Source organism: Salvelinus fontinalis, chromosome 8 (genome assembly GCF_029448725.1).
Source record: "Salvelinus fontinalis isolate EN_2023a chromosome 8, ASM2944872v1, whole genome shotgun sequence".
Taxonomy (NCBI): Eukaryota; Metazoa; Chordata; class Actinopteri; order Salmoniformes; family Salmonidae; genus Salvelinus; species Salvelinus fontinalis.
Genome location: NC_074672.1, coordinates 20692396 through 20709063, shown reverse-complemented (window position 1 = coordinate 20709063; position 16668 = coordinate 20692396). Strand labels below are relative to the sequence as shown.

Below are 16668 nucleotides of genomic sequence, written 5' to 3'. Positions count from 1 at the left end.
GGCTGGGGCGGGGAGGTGGCGCCGGATATACCGGACCATGCAGGCGTGCTGGCTCCCTTGAGCACTGAGCCTGCCCAACCTTACCTGGTTGTATGCTCCCCGTAGCCCGACCAGTGCGGGGAGGTGGAATAACCCGCACTGGGCTATGTAGGCGAACCGGGGACACCATGCGTAAGGCTGGTGCCATGTATGCCGGCGCGAGGAGACGCACTGTTGGCCAGATGCGTTGGGCCGGCTTCATGACATCCGGCTCAATACTCAACCTAGCCCTGCCAGTGCGGGGAGGTGGAATAACCCGCACCGGGCTATGCACACGTACAGGAGACACTGCGCGCTCTACCGCATAACACGGTGTCTGCCCGTACTCTCGCTCTCCACGGTAAGATCGGGAAGTTTGCGCAGGTCTCCTACCTGACTTCACCACACTACCCTTTATCCCCCCCCCCCCCCCAAGAAATTTTTGGGCTTGACTAACAGGCTTCCTACCGCGTCGTCGTGCTGCCTCCATTCGCCGGTATCCCTCCTCACACTGCACCAGAGAATCCCAGGCGGGCTCCGGCACTCTCCTTGGGTCGATCGCCCACCTGTCGATCTCCTCCCACGTAGTGTATCCCAGATCCTTCTCCTGCTTCCGGGCTAGCTCCTCAAAACGCCGCCTCTCTGCTTTCGCTGCCTCCAGCTCAGCTTTGGGGCGGCGATATTCTCCTGGCTGTGCCCATGGACCTTTACCGTCCAATATTTCATCCCATGTCCATGAATCGTGCGATCGCTGTTGCTTTCTCCCACGCCGCTTGGTCCTAGGTTGGTGGGTGATTCTGTAACGGCTGTCTAATTCCTCCTCCTCGGATGAGGAGAAGGAGTAAGGGTCGGACCAAAACGCAGCGTTGTATTATGACATACTGATTTATTTAAATAAAGATGAAACACGAAGAACACTTGAATTGATTACAAAATAACAAACGACGTAGACTGACCTGAACATAAGAACTTACATAAACACGAAGAACGCATGAAACAGGAACAGACTACCCAAAACAAACGAACAAACGAAACAGTCCCGTGTGGTAGACACAGACACAGGAACAATCACCCACAAACAAACAGTGAGAACAGCCTACCTTAATATAGTTCTCAATCAGAGGAAACGTCAAACACCTGCCTCTAATTGAGAACCATATCAGGCAACACATTTAACCCAACATAGAAACACATAACATAGAATGCCCACCCCAGCTCACGCCCTGACCAACTAAACACATACAAAAACAAGGAAAACAGGTCAGGAACGTGACATTGTTGCCATTTATGAATGTGTTATTCAATGTAATTCTATGGGCTATTGTAGTAAAGGCCAAATTCAATATTTTATCAATTACAAAAAATGCAATAAAAATTAGACCTAAAAGGGTCCTAAAATTCAAAATCAAGTAGCTAAATGATCCATGGTATGACCATCTTAAAACAATTCCATGTGCTAGCTTAGTAGAATTGTGTTGCCATTGTTAAGAAGTGCAGCATTTATTCCAGTTCAAAATGGTTTAACTCAATTCTTTACTCATCAGATTGTGCTGCTTTCCCCTCTTCTTGTAATAATTGCTCAATGAGTCTGTGAGTTTTTTGGGGGGTGCCCTTTTGGGGGGAGCACATGCCTGGAAGTGGAAAAATGCTGGAATTGCAATGAATTACTGTACTTCCTTACCCAACCATGAACGTAATTATGCTGAACTGCAAAGATTTATGTACAATTACTGAGCAAATGTTGTGTTAGTAAGGCCTGGCAAGAAAAACACAATGACTCATTTACTTTGCAAACACCTGAGTCTACCAAAGTATGACTATATTTTGACTTACACAGGCTGTTGGCACTAAACTAATTAGCCAAGGTCTGCTTGTCTCTTGATAGGCATGTCAGGACCGTACTGGCTGCATACAGCAGTACAACCCCTGCTGGAAGGAGAGCTTCCTGGAATCAAAAAACGATTTCTCTATTTCCTTTCACAATATCTCACTCAAATGAGTTTTGTGCTCAACGTAAGGTCTTTATAAAGCAGCCTAGCAGTCTTGCTTCCGTGTGTGAACCATTGTGATAACTGTAGGTGATTGACCACTAAGGTTAGTTCATCTTTAGTCGGTATTTGGAGGTAGGTAGCCTACAGTAGCACACTGCTTAATGATGTCATACACTGCGGCATATAACAATTTAATTCCACATGAATTGTGGATGTGTGTCATGCCAGTGTTCAGTGAACCAGTGCCACCTCAGTCAGAGGAGAAACCGTATCTGCTAACAGATAAACAGCACAGCCTTGGATAAAAAATCAATACGCTCCTATGCAAAGCCAACTACCTATTTGTATATCCACTGAAATAGATTGTGAAAGGGAATTGGTCTATTTCACAAGTCCAAGGTATCAAAAACAGGGTTTCTGCACATGACCCAGTGCACACAAATTGAGAAAATAAAGCAGTGGAGAGAAATGGAGGAGACAAGTCTGATTACCCTATAGCTTGTCAATTGTCAACCATTTTTTGGTTTCCCATCCAATCAGCACAGAGCTTGATGATCACTGTGCAATGCTGTTTGTACTAAATGCTGAAAGAAAGAATAGTACAGTACACAAGGTGCAATTTGGAAATTTGGTTGTGCATCAGCAGTTTTTCTCTTGTCATGTCAGTCACTGACAGTCACTCAATTATCCCATGTCAGCTAAAACATTTTGGATTGGTAAATTAGTCTAGACAGCTATCTAAACTTAATCATGGTTGAATTACCGACTGCCCCCCATTGATTTTGTGAGTCACTCTCACTCAGATATCATATTAAAAACTGCAAACATTTCTCTCCACTTTATGGCAAAAAACTTGATGACATTATTTTGCTTACGGTCCCCAAAAGGCTAGAGCCGGCTCTGGCTGCATGTGTGGGTATGGATGTGGGTACGCGGACCCACGAGCCACTGCGCCCCCTCATGATGAGTTCAGATTTTCTGTGGCCCCCACCACCATCAAAGTTGCCCATCCCTACTGTACTGTATGATGTACAGGCTGTACATCTACATTTTCTGGACTCAAGCAGAGACTATGTAGCAATAACCAGATCTGTGACCAGAGACATGATGTGGCTGACACAATCATGCATCCTGCCACAGCTGTGTCGTGTCTGTCTACCTTTCCACCTCTCTGCAACAATTCTTCTTTAGCTAAGCTGAAAGGGAGAATTAACTGTGTGTCTTTGTAAGGGACGTGACAAAACTTTGTCTAATCACCCTTTAGTTTATAACTCACCCATTGGCTGCTACTTGGTTAATTTACAAATTTACCCTCAGACTAGATGCCAAGATGTTAGTCATGGTCTTATCAAATCAAGCATCCTTAATGTTCCGCCAATAGGGCATTTCTCAGGAGAGGATAGTTCGTCGTTGTTTGTCAGTTCAATTTCAAACTGGGAATTAATCACACTGCAGGCGAATGGTGCAAGCTAACACTGTCCAACCGTGTGTGTCAGGATTTCGATTATGTCAGGATTCATAAATAAAGTTAAAAATCGTAGAAAATTCAATCACATAAAGAACCATGGGATAGTATTTCACCGACACAGTATTTTTTACATTGCATTCCCCAGGGTTACAAAAAAGCATGATGCCTGACAAAAAACACATTCTACCTGCTTATACAAGTGAATAATTATTTGTATACAGGCCATTGGAAGGTAAAGTTTATAGACTTAGAATAGAGGGCAAATAAAAAGTTATTATGGTAAAAAGAATGGCCCATAGAGACTTTCATTGAGTTTGAAACGACAACAAATGTTTGTCTGACTAGGGTTTGGGTTGAGGCTAGTGTTAGGGTTGAACATGGATGTGGACATGAAGCTAGGGTTAGGGTTGAGGCTAGTGTTAGGGTTAGGGTTAAGGTTGAGGGTTAGGGTGGAACCGGGATGTGGAAATGAAGCTAGGGTTAGGGTTAAGGTTGAGGGTTAGGGTGGAACCGGGATGTGGACATGAAGCTAGGGTTAGGGTTAAGGTTGAGGGTTAGGGTGGAACCGGGATGTGGACATGAAGCTAGGGTTAAGGTTGAGGGTTAGGGTGGAACCGGGATGTGGACATGAAGCTAGGGTTAGGGTTAAGGTTGAGGGTTAGGGTGGAACCGGGATGTGGACATGAAGCTAGGGTTAGGGTTAAGGTTGAGGGTTAGGGTGGAACCGGGATGTGGACATGAAGCTAGGGTTAGGGTTAAGGTTGAGGGTTAGGGTGGAACCGGGATGTGGACATGAAGCTAGGGCTAGGGTTAAGGTTGAGGGTTAGGGTGGAACCGGGATGTGGACATGAAGTTAGGGTTAAGGTTGAGGGTTAGGGTGGAACCGGGATGTGGACATGAAGCTAGGGTTAAGGTTGAGGGTTAGGGTGGAACCAGGATGTGGAAATGAAGCTAGGATTAGGGTTAAGGTTGAGGGTTAGGGTGGAACCGGGATGTGGACATGAAGCTAGGGTTAGGGTTAAGGTTGAGGGTTAGGGTGGAACCGGGATGTGGAAATTAAGCTACGATTAGGGTTGAGGCAAGCCTGCTGTTGCTCCATTAATTTAGCCATTTAAATGATCACCACATAATCAAATTAATATTTAATCAATTGAAGCCTTTCATCTCGCAAAGTCTATATTTGCTGCTGCTTCAAGGAGAAATGACATTATTGCTGAGCTATACACTATATATACAAAAGTATGTGGACACCCCTTGCAATTTGTGGATTTGGCTACTTCAGCCACACCCGTTGCTGACAGGTGTATAAAATCAAGTACACAGACATGCAGTCTCCTTCTACAAACATTGGCAGTAGAATGGCCATACGGAAGAGCTCAGTGACTTTCAATGTGGCACCATCATAGGATGCCACCTTTCCAACAAGTGAGTTTGTAAAATTTCTGCCCTGCAAGAGCTGCCCCGGTCAACTGTAAGTGTTGTTGTGAAGTGGAAATGTCTAGGACCAAGAACAGCTCAGCAGCGAAGTGGTAGGCCACACAAGCTCACAGAATGGGGCCGGCGAGTGCTGAAGCGCGTAAAAATTGTCTGTCCTTGGTTACAACACTCACTACCGAGTTCCAAACAGCGCTGTAAGCAACGTCAGCACAAGAACTGTTCATCGGGAGCTTCATGAAGCATGAAGCATGAAGCATGAAGCATATGATCACCATGAGCAATGCCAAGCGTCGGCTGGAGTGGTGTAAAGCTCATCACCATTGGACTCCGGAGCAGTGGAAATGCTTATCTGGAGTGAGGAATCACGGTTCACCATCTGGCAATCCGATGGACGAATCTGGGGTTGGACCTTTATTGTAATGCAACATGATGAAAGTGGTTAGACCAGGGCAAATATCGTTTATGATATTTTTTATGGATATGTGACTTGGGGATGGTATTAAAGAACTAGTAGTAATAAAAAGAAAACATGGTTTATCTTTCAGGACCTGGAATGCCCCTGCCCATCCAAAATGTATCATCACTGAATATTTATAACGTTTTTAGTAAAACAAATCCCCCTCTCTCCTTTTTATTACCCCACACTCTCTCTCTCACACACACACACACACACACACTTTTTCCTTTTTCGAACCGGCAAATGTACCCATCTTGTTTTAATATCCGTATGAGGACTTCTGGTCCCCACAAGGATAGGAATACCAAACACACACACATGCACACACTTCAAAGTGTGCTTTTGCTAAAATAAACTTTAACAATGCAGATTATTTTAATCTAAGGGTCATGCTCATAAAATGACATCCACCTCACTATATTTTATGTTGTTGTACATGCTAAGTAAACATATATGGAGTATTTTGTTTCAACATTGATTGCCATGACTGTCGTGTCAAAATGCAGATTCTTGTTGTAAAGGACAGCTTGTTGAGCTGATAGTGATTCTTGAAATTCTCTGTTTCAGGGCCCTGTGTTGCCCACTGCCCCCACCCCCACCTCTAATCCCATGTCTGCACGGACCAAACGACCAGCGCAGCAGCAGCATCACCAACTGCCACAGAACTGCATCTCCAATGCAAACGTGAATGAGCCTCTCTGCTTCATTTACCACCGTGAGCCGGCGAGCTCCAATTTAGCGTCGTTTATCCTTCGACACGCAGTGGGGCAATACGGCGGGCACCAGAAGACATTGTTGATTCGATTCGAATGAGAAGGACCGCCAATCTAACCTGCGTGATCTTTTAGACCAGTACCGTTTTCCTTCTCATCACTCATATTGCAGATAAAACGGAATTACAGAATATCAAATATTGTGCGACCGACACCCATCTAACATCGAACAGTCAACGATGAAATAAGGTAGGCTATTGAATGTTTGGGCGACTCTGTGAGGAATGTTGTGAGATATCCGAATTGTGTTACAATTTTGCAGTAGAGATACATGGATAGGCTGACAGACTGCGGGTGATCTCATGTTAAGTTAAGTTGGCTACATTTCACATAACTTTACGTTCGGGGAACGAATAATGTATGTAACAATAATGTATGAACAAAAGTAGCCTATGGATATTTGCACGTCTCTACACTATGTGCCTATGTGCAGTTAATTAGTATTGTAGCTAATACCATCCAATTTAACAGTGACGTTTTGATTATTGATATTGGACAAAGTATAATTAAGCAATAAGGCCGAGGGGTTGTGGTATATGCCAATAAATCACAGCTAAGGGCTGTTCTTAGGCACAACACAACGCAGAATGCCTGGATACAGCGCTTAGCCGTGGTATATTGGCCATATACCACAACCCCCGAGGTGCTTTACTGCTATTATAAACTGGTTACCAACATAATTAGAACAGTAAAAAGTATTGTTTAGTCATACCCCTGGTATACGGCTTTGAGCCAATCAGCATTCAGGGCTCGAACCACCCGTTTTATAATGCGCATTAATAGAGGTGATTGAGACTTGGATGGGGATGGTATTCACCTTTGATTTCAATGTATGGAGCTTGTACTGTATAGTGTATATACCACACCATCTTGTCAAACTCAAGAGCATAATTTACTCAGGGAAATCAGTAGAATGTCCAAATTTGTGTGGATATAGGGAATGTATCCTTATGTACCCAGAAGTTTTCCCTGATGTCAGTTTGTCTCTAAGCCTATAGCCTGTTCAATATGCTATAATTTCCCCTGATTACTGTCAGGTAATCCAAATCCTCAAAAGCAATGTAAATAGGTTCAGTAGTGCACAATATCTCTCTCTTTTTATTACCCCTTCTCTATACTGTCCCATCTCTACTCCAATTGATCGAGTAGTTGAAAAAGTGGTTCTGTTTTTATAAGAGACTAATCCTTGCACTCCAGCTAAATTATCTGAGGTTTACTGTTATTGACATTTTGCAAATGTAATAACACAAAAGCTTTAGGGCAAATCCCAATTGTGGGTGAAGCATACCATAACATTCGAGAAACATACTGTATGAGATCTAACACAGCAACACACAGACCTATTGAGACAGTATAGAAGGACTGCAGGACAGCCTTCCCCTTGGTAGATGTCTTAATGTAATCTGGCTCACTCACCTCAGTCAGAGGAGGCCAGGGGAAGTCAGGGTAGATCGATGGGATGAGTTTGCGTTGGTCGAGGCCTGAGCCGCTGTTGTTGCCCGACAGGACTTCCCGCAATTAAAAGCCCATTTTGTCATTGGAGGAGTGAATAATAAGTCATCCGCAGATCGAGTCGGCAACAAATCCTCACAGAGCATATTGAGGGATGTCATAGTGTGGCAGCTTGGTGGTGCTCTACTCTGATGCCCACCACAGCTGCTGCTGCAGGCAGGCCTTCAGTGAGCTCTGGGCTGCTGTGCAGAGGTGTAGGCAGAAATTCCTTTGTGGCTGGGCATGAGTAAAAGTTACTGGGCCAACCATTTCCTGCAAAAATACAGCAAACATACCCAGACATATTAAAGTGAAAATGTGTGCAATCACATTGCATCATTTAACACATAACACAAGATAACTGTGACTAAGAAACACCACCATTTTTCCTTGGCAAACAAGCCATTACTAGGTCGTTTGTCAAGTAGCAACTACACAAGTTACAACCCGCTTACAACAACACTGCTGACAAAACAGGAAGACTGTAAACAAACATAATGAAATATACATCATAGACGGGGAAGCAGCTCAGCCTCAGCTAGAGGAACATTGTTTAGGAGGATCCGGGGAAAATGTGCCTTTTATAAACACATTTTATGTAATTCTACAACACTTTACATTTCTGTAGATATTATCAGAATCTTTAATAATAGGCTATATGCATACTAGAAAAATGAAACTGTAGGCCTACTCTGCCGACACTGACAACCTGAGATCAATAAAAACGACCTTGTCTTGAATGCAACCATGCAATCTAGGCCTACGAAAAGGGGAAATAAATATTGTACAATATTATTATTTTTTTAAATTTATTTTTGTATTTTTCTCCCCAATTTCAATCTTGTCTCATCGCTGCAACTCCTCAACGGGCTCGGGAGGCAAAGGTCGGGTCATGCATCCTCCAAAACCTGACCCGCCTAACCGCGCTTCGTAATGTGTTGGAGGAAACACTGTTCAACTGATGACCAAGGTCAGCCTGCAGGCATCTAGCCCACCACAAGGAGTTGCTAGAGCGCGATGAGCCAAGTAAATTCCCCCCGGCCAAACCCTCCCCTAATCCAGAACGACACTGGGCCAATTGTGCGCCGCCCTATGGGACTCCCGATCAAGGCCGGTTGTGATACAGCCTGGGATCGAACCCGGTTCTATAGTGCAATGCAGTGCCTTAGACCACTGCGCCACTGGGGAGGCCCAAAATATTTCATTTTTTATATTTTGTTACACATTTTAAGCCAGCCTGATTGCGTGGGCCAGTGTTCAATCTGGCAAGGCCCTGCCGTGGCGTCACCTCTGCAGTTGTGAACTGTGATAGCCCTGAGACTGCTAAGCGGATGCCCACTCTATGACATTTCAGGAGGAATCGCTGCTTATGCATGTTTTAACCCTGTGAAATATTGCTGCCATCCTCGCAGATTTTGAATAAATTGTTGTGTTGAATTTGCTGTGAATAGGTCATAGCATGTCTGTATGATAGACCTTTTTCTGTAAAAATGCTATCTAAATTACTGTGCTGAGCATTTCCATTCAAATGTAATACCTGCAGGTTCAGGCGAATGTAACATACAAGCTACCCCCACCATGCACATACAGTACAATACTATACATCGAGGAGCCACTCTGGAGGTTTGAAGGCTTCTACTCCATCAGGCTGAAGTGACTAATAAAACACCCCTCTCTGCTGAAGGTTCTCTCTCTGCTTAGTCACTGGGTTGCCAATGTTCTACAGTATCTGCTGACAGCAGGGCATCAACAGCAATGATGCTACTGCTAGTGAGCTTTAACTAAGGAAACAGGAGCTAGCTTAAATCCAGAATGGCGGTTGTTTTGCAAGCAGTTGTCTTAGTCAAGATGAGTACAGCGAAACACAGTCATTCCATATCATGACTTTAGGGACCAACGTTTTATTAGTAATTGCTCGAAGGGACAATATTTTCTTCTGCGATATGAGATTCATGGGCTTTGGTTTGACTCTCTCCCTTTCCATGGTTATAGAGTGTTCATTGTAAAATGCATTTAATCAGGTTTCATGAGCCTCAATGGCGTGTAACCTCTGACTGGCCATTATGTAGAAATGGCAAGACATCTCAGCAAGGACACTATACAATAATGAATATTAATTGATGACATTTCAATAGTTCTTTTCATAGAATCACAAAGCACTTCATGAGCAAAACAACTAAAGCAATAGGCCTATATCATGACAGGTCAACCAATAGAGGCTTAGTCTTTGGAAGCTGCATCCTCTGAAGATAGAGAGGGTCAGTTCATGGCTTGAGTGAAGGGAGCTGGACAGAGAATGGTAGATGATATTGATGGAGTCTGCTGATGATCTTGTAGTCTTATAGCCACTGGGCTTCTCCTCTTCCACTCTGTGTAGCAGCCACTTGGGTGATTCCTCAGCAGCACCAGAAAGCACACCACACAAAGTTCACCATAGTAGCCAGTCGTCTTCATTACGAGCCCTCTGCCTCGGCATTGCTGTATTCCTCTATATCCCATTCCTCTCACGCTTCAGGCGACTCCTCAAATTATGTTCTCAAAAGATCTGGAATTGACAGATGAAACAAAATAGATGGTACTGTGTCCAGATGCATTTTTTAAAACTAGCTAGCCAAGCCACAAAGTGTTAACCTGTCAGTCAGTCTGCAAGTTCGTGGCTCAAAAACAGCAGATATATGCAATAAAAACCAGATGTTATCAAAAACAAAAGAGCTGATTAAAAAACAATTGAAAACACATAAAAATAACTAAATATGTAGAAATTTACAGGAGCTCTGTGCTTAGGCTACTACCAGGGCGCCATGGCAACTGGTTGATGTACCAGGATATCGTCAAATTCGAAGAGAAGAGAAAAAAACATTGCTGCGATGGGCTATCGCTATCAATTTTCCAAGATGAACAGCCAAGTAAAGTCAGTCAATGGTAAGGTGAAAAACACTTGTGCAAGCAAATTATGCATGAAAAGATGGCTTGGCTGATTTATGTTCCACTGTGCTGCTCATAGGGGGAGGAGGAAAACAGAATATGAATAATTGACATTCACCAACCTGTCTCACCAATGCAAAGACTAAGTCCCAGTTGCATAAAACATCTTAAGTTAATTTACCCCTCATCTTTTCCCTTAAAGCTTCCTTAATTTTGCCTCCCAAGTGGCACAGCGCTTGAGGCGTCACTACAGACCTCGGTTCGATCCCAGGCTGTGTCACAACTGGCTGTGAGTCGGAGTCCCATAGGGCAGTGCACAATTGGCCCCGCGTTGTCCGGGTTAGGCCGTTTTTTTAAAACTTTGCTCGTCACTCTCTAGCGACTCCTTTGTGACGAACCGGTCGCCTGCAGTGTGACTTTGGTCCTAAGTTGAACGGTGTTTCCTCCGACACATTGGTGCAGCTGGCTTCTGGGTTAAGCGGGCGGGTGTTAAGGAGCGCGGACTGGTGGGTCATGTTTCGGAGGACGCATGACTCGACCTTCCCCTTTCCTGAGCCCGTTGGGGAGTTGCAGAAAGTAGGAATAGAAACAAATTGAGAAGAAATTTACTTTTATTTGTTTTATTATTTTCTGAATCATTTTGTTTCTCCTGTCTTGAATGTAGAAGTTCTATTTTGCGATCTCCCAAAATAAATGGAATCTTTTTGACTAGAAGTTCAGTCAGTGAATCGGGTAATCTCCATGGTAACCATTTTTCTCACCCTAGCAGAGCTAGTTAGGCTTTTTTCATGTTATCCAGAGCGTTAGTGACTGTAACTGTGCTGCTGGCAACAGTTTAATGATGCTTTTTTTTCTCAGATGAGAGTGCTCTGAAATCAGAGTAGATAGCCAGAGCGAATTTACGAATGTTATTGTCATCTCTCTCTGTGACATAATCAGTGACTGTTACTGCTAAGCTGCTGGGCAACCTAATGCGGACTATGCACATTCCAAACTCTAACGTTTCAAGTCCTCTTCATATCCAAGTCCTCTTCGTATCGTGGGAGCCGTTTCCAATGCGTTGTCAGGCATTGGCAACAGGGAGGAGATCTTGTTAAATGTGGATTAAATTGTTTAAAATTACTAAATTAAATTCACAGAAACTAAAAGCTACAGCAATGCGCTTGTTGGCCAAATTTATGAACATTTGAAAATTATTGTTTCAGTAGAACCACTACAAAGATGATGCTACTGTTAGCTAGCTAGTCTCTTCCATAGACTTGACTGGTTATCTAGCTAGCATCAGAGCCTTCCGACTAATATCATAGACTCGATCTAACATTGTATTTACAGAGAAATAGGTCTGTGTACTTGCCATATTAGTTGAAGCTAACATTAGTTTACAAAAGTAATGTTTGCTAAGGTGTATATTTGGTTGGCTCTGCTATCTAGCAAGCTGAGATCTCATTGCTCAAGTTGATCCAATGTTTTCAAAACAGCTTGCTAGCCCTGTCCAGTACATAACATATGTATCTACTATCTAATATTATCCAAATAATTGTTATTTCTCTGCACCACTTTTGTCATTGATAGGCTCTACATTTACCTGCTTATTCCCTGATGTTGTCCATGTCTTTTGAAGATGCCCTCCGTTTGTACATCCATTAACAGATGACTCATTAATTCTCCCTTCATCCAATGTATTCCATATTGCCTACTTCCTCACCAGACAGTAGCAAAAAACGAATAGAAACAGTGCTAATTTCGGGCCTCCCGAGTGGGCAATGATCTGAGGCACTGCCTCACAGTGCTCGAGGCGTCACCACAATCCCGGGTTCCATCCCGGGCTGTGCCGCAGCCGGCCCCGACCGGGTGACCCATGAGGTGGCGCACAATTGGCCCAACGCCGTCCGGGTTAGGGGAGGTTTTTGGACGGCATGTCCTTGTCCCATCGTGCTCTAGCGACTCCTTGTGGCGGGCCGGGCACATGCATGCTGACTTCGGTCACAAGTTGTACGGCATTTCCTCCGACACATTGGTGCAGCTGGCTTCCTGGTTAAGCGAGCGGTGTGTCAAGAAGCAGTGTGGCTTGGCAGGGTTGTGTTTCGGAGGACACATGGCTCTTAGCCTCTCCCGAGTCCGTACTGGAGTTGCAGCGATGGGACAAGACTCTAACTTCCAATTGAATAGTGCTAATTTCACTCAACAAATTTTTAAAAAGGGTATTAGACATTTACAGATCATAGTCTAGCCTCAAACTAATCATGAATGACTTGTATGTTGTGTGATTACATGAACGAATGAGTGATTGATATAGTAGCCTATAGAAGTATTGAATATAGGCCTCAGTAAGTTACGGTATTAAGACTAGACAGGATGTGCTCTTAGGCCTACAGCTCGATGGTGGTTATACAAGGCTGCTATACTAAGCCTACAAATGATAATGCCATTACTTAGGATCATAATAATAATAGTAATAATAATAATAACAATAAGAAGGAGATCAAGCAAAAGGAGCGTTATTATTATTATTATAAATATAATTTTTTCCACAATTTTAAACAGTGTAAACACTAAATAAATTATACCAGAGGCTGTTATAACGAGAAAAAAAAGTGTAACGTCTTTATTACAGCAAAGCAAAGATTAAAAACAGATGAAATTGTGAAATTGTTTACTTGTTGCTAACGGAATCAGTAGGCTATTAAACAACCACTCCAACAGGCAACAGAAGCAGGATCTGTCTTATTTCTGTAGATATATTGATGATTTATAAAGCCAGGCACATTTAAGAGTTAGGCTATTGATTATAGACCTAATTAAGTTTGGGTTTCCTCTCTCCTCCTTTTCCTAGACAATAAGGCAAGGGCTGTTTTCTCATCTCCTCATTCTGAAGCTGCCTCCGCGGCATTGTTCTCAACACCAATATCCTGGTTAACTTTGCTATTATACACATAGCAACATGGTCTAGGAAAAGGCGCCAATTCAACAGCGCACTGATGTGTTTTAGAACCGTGGACAGCGAAAGCTATCCGACGAGGGAGAAAGCGCATTTGTTATAAAATAATAAATAGTTTATTAGTGTTGCACCATTGTTCTTATGTAATAAAACCATATACACTTTCAGTAGCACATGTCTTAGACGAATAGACTGTGACATCCCTACTGCCTCTACAATGGATCAGTCCAATCAGCGTGAATCCGACTGGGTATTGGGTACATCATGATATATATTGTGCTACTGTTCGACTAAAGAAATCTCAGTCGACCAACAGCCTATCAACCAAACTATCGACCAGTTGACTAAATGGGGTCATCCCTACTGTACACTCTACTGCATGATTGTAGCGGGTTTACTAACACGTTAGTTCAAGTAGCTAGGTTGACTATGACGTTAGCTAATATGGTGACAATAATGTAGGCTGTGTAACGGTTAGCGATTATGGTAGGTTTGGCTTGGAAAAGTCCATAAGCGAAGGGAAAAGGTCAGAGGTGGAGAGATGTACATGCGAGAAGGAATTATACCACGGGCAAAGTGATCATGCTGTTTGTATGTGGGTGCTATTAAAGTGAACTGTGTGTGCGGGTGATCAGGGGTGTATACATTCTGCCAATTCTGTTGAAAAATGTTTCTTAAGCAGAATGAAACGGAAATAAACAACTGAATTGGTAACTGTTTAGACTAATGATTTCACCCTAGATCAGTTATATGCAAGCAAGTGTGTGCAAGGTGGTATTCAATCAATCAATCAATCAAGTTTATTTTATATAGCCCTTCGTACATCAGCTAATATCTCGAAGTGCTGTACAGAGACCCAGCCTAAAACCCCAAACAGCTAGAATGCAGGTGAATAAGCACGGTGGCTAGGAAAAACTCCCTAGAAAGGCCAAAACCTAGGAAGAAACCTAGAGAGGAACCAGGCTATGAGGGGTGGCCAGTCCTCTTCTGGCTGTGCCGGGTGGAGATTATAACAGAACTATGCCAAGATGTTCAAAAATGTTCATAAGTGACAAGCATGGTCAAATAATAATCATGGATAATTTTCAGTTGGCTTTTCATAGCCGATCATTAAGAGTTGAAAAACAACAGGTCTGGGACAGGTGGCGGTTCCATAACCGCAGGCAGAACAGCTGAAACCGGAACAGCAGCAAGGCCAGGCGGACTGGGGACAGCAAGGAGCCACCACGCCCGGCAGTCCCGACGTATGGTCCCAGGGCTCAGGTCCTCCGAGAGAAAGAAAGAGAGAAGGAGAAAATTAGAGAGAGGCAAGATTTTCAAAATGTTCATAAATGACAAGCATGGTCAAATAATAATCAGGAATAAATCTGTTGGCTTTTCATAGCCGATCATTAAGAGTTGAAAACAGCAGGTCTGGGACAGGTAGGGGTTCCGTAACCGCAGGCAGAACAGTTGAAACTGGAATAACAGCAAGGCCAGGTGGACTGGGGACAGCAGGGAGTCGTCATGCCCGGTAGTCCTGACGTATGGTCCTAGGGCTCAGGTTCTCAGAGAGAGAGAAAGAAAGAGAGAACGAGAGAATTAGAGAAAGCATACTTAAATTCACACAGGACACTGGATAAGACAGGAGAAGTACTCCAGGTATAACCAACTGACCCTAGCCTTGAATGTGTCACTGTCTGAATGTGTCACTGTCTATGCTGTAATAGAAATAAGGCCATGCCCCCCACCCCAAAAAAGCGAACTCCCTAATTTTAAATGCCACCGATCGCCATTGTACTGGTGGTAGAGCTGATGGCAGAGCTGTATGTCCCATCCACCTGCTTCAGGATGTCTTTCTCTCTGTGGTGTTTGGCCAGAAGCCCATCAATAGCAGCTCTCATGGGCACTGTCCATCGTGGTCAGCACAGGGAGAAGTTGTCAGAAGCAGTGCTTGGCAGATCTGAAAGAGAGGCACAATGTTATTTTAATGAGAGTTTAGTCCACTTGACAATTCAAGATCAATCAAATTTCAATCAAATGTATTTATAAAGCCCTTTTTACATCAGCCGATGTCACAAAGTGCTAAGAGAATTCAATATTCATGCTGATGATCTGTACAACATGAGACATACAAATACAGTACAAATAGATTAAAGCATAATATGGAATATAATACAGATAATGTGCATGTGGTGGTTTCAAATAATAATGTTACTTCTACTAGCTTGCTCTATCCCTGCTTTTCCTGAACATGTCTCTGATATATAATGGGGGCACAACGGGAGCCTAGCGGTTAAGAGCTTGGACCAATAACCAAAAGGTTGCTGGTTTGAATCTCCGAGCTGACTAGGCGATAAATCTGATGTGCCTTTGAGCAAGGCACTCAACCCTATTTTCTCTGGATAAGAGCGTCTGCTAAATGACTAAAATTGTTACAATTGATGAGGACAAAGGTAAGGAGTCAGGCGCAGAGAGCAAAGGTAACGGGGAAAACCACTTTTTAATGTCCAACCAGAAATACAACTGGTAACGTCAAAAAACATTGGCGTACAACTCCAACTTGAATAAAGTCCAAAACTGGAAACATAAATCCAGTCTGTGGAAAACCCCAATGAAAAATAGCAACCTCAACATACAAACAGAGAAACAAGCCCGCACAAACATAAACGGGCTAAACGAACTTAAATAACACCACCCTAACAACCAAACAATAAACAGGTGAAATCAATTAGACAAAACCAAACGAAAAGGAAAAAGGGATCGGTGGCAGCTAGTAGACCGGCGACGACGACCGCCGAGCGCCACTCGAACAGGAAGGGAGGCCACCTTCAGTAATACTCGTTACAGTACCCCCCTCCTGACGCGCAGCTCCCGCAGCGCGCCGACGCCGGCCTCGAGGACGACCCGGGGCCCGAGGCGCAGGGCGATCCGGATGGAGGCGATGGAACTCTCTCAGCATAGATGGATCCAATATATCCCCCACCGGGACCCAACACCTCTCCTCCGGACCGTACCCCTCCCAGTCCACGAGGTACTGCAGGCCCCTCACCCGGCGTCTGGAATCCAGAATGGACCTTATCCTGTACGCCGGGGACCCCTCTATATCCAGAGGGGGTGGAGGGACCTCCGGCACCTCACCTTCCTGCATGGGACCAGCTACCACCGGCCTGAGGAGAGACACATGAAAT

At 43.9% G+C, this 16668-nt stretch overlaps 2 protein-coding genes across 8 annotated transcripts in view; one reads left to right on the top strand and one right to left on the bottom strand.

Moving 5' to 3' along the window:
• Positions 1–16668, bottom strand: part of LOC129861435 (uncharacterized protein KIAA1755-like) — a 127393-nt gene that overhangs the window by 65286 nt on the left and 45439 nt on the right. The gene's annotated exons all lie outside the window — the stretch shown is intronic.
• The window catches only part of LOC129860845 (disks large-associated protein 4-like), a 159725-nt gene continuing 149036 nt past the window's right edge, over positions 5980–16668 (top strand). For 6 of the 7 annotated variants that reach the window (XM_055931689.1, XM_055931684.1, XM_055931691.1 and 3 more), the window contains exon 1: positions 5981–6333. The gene's annotated coding sequence lies outside the window, so the exon portion shown is untranslated. Of the gene's footprint in view, positions 6334–16668 lie in introns of all 7 variants that reach the window. The other variant, XM_055931690.1, reaches the window with a different exon arrangement.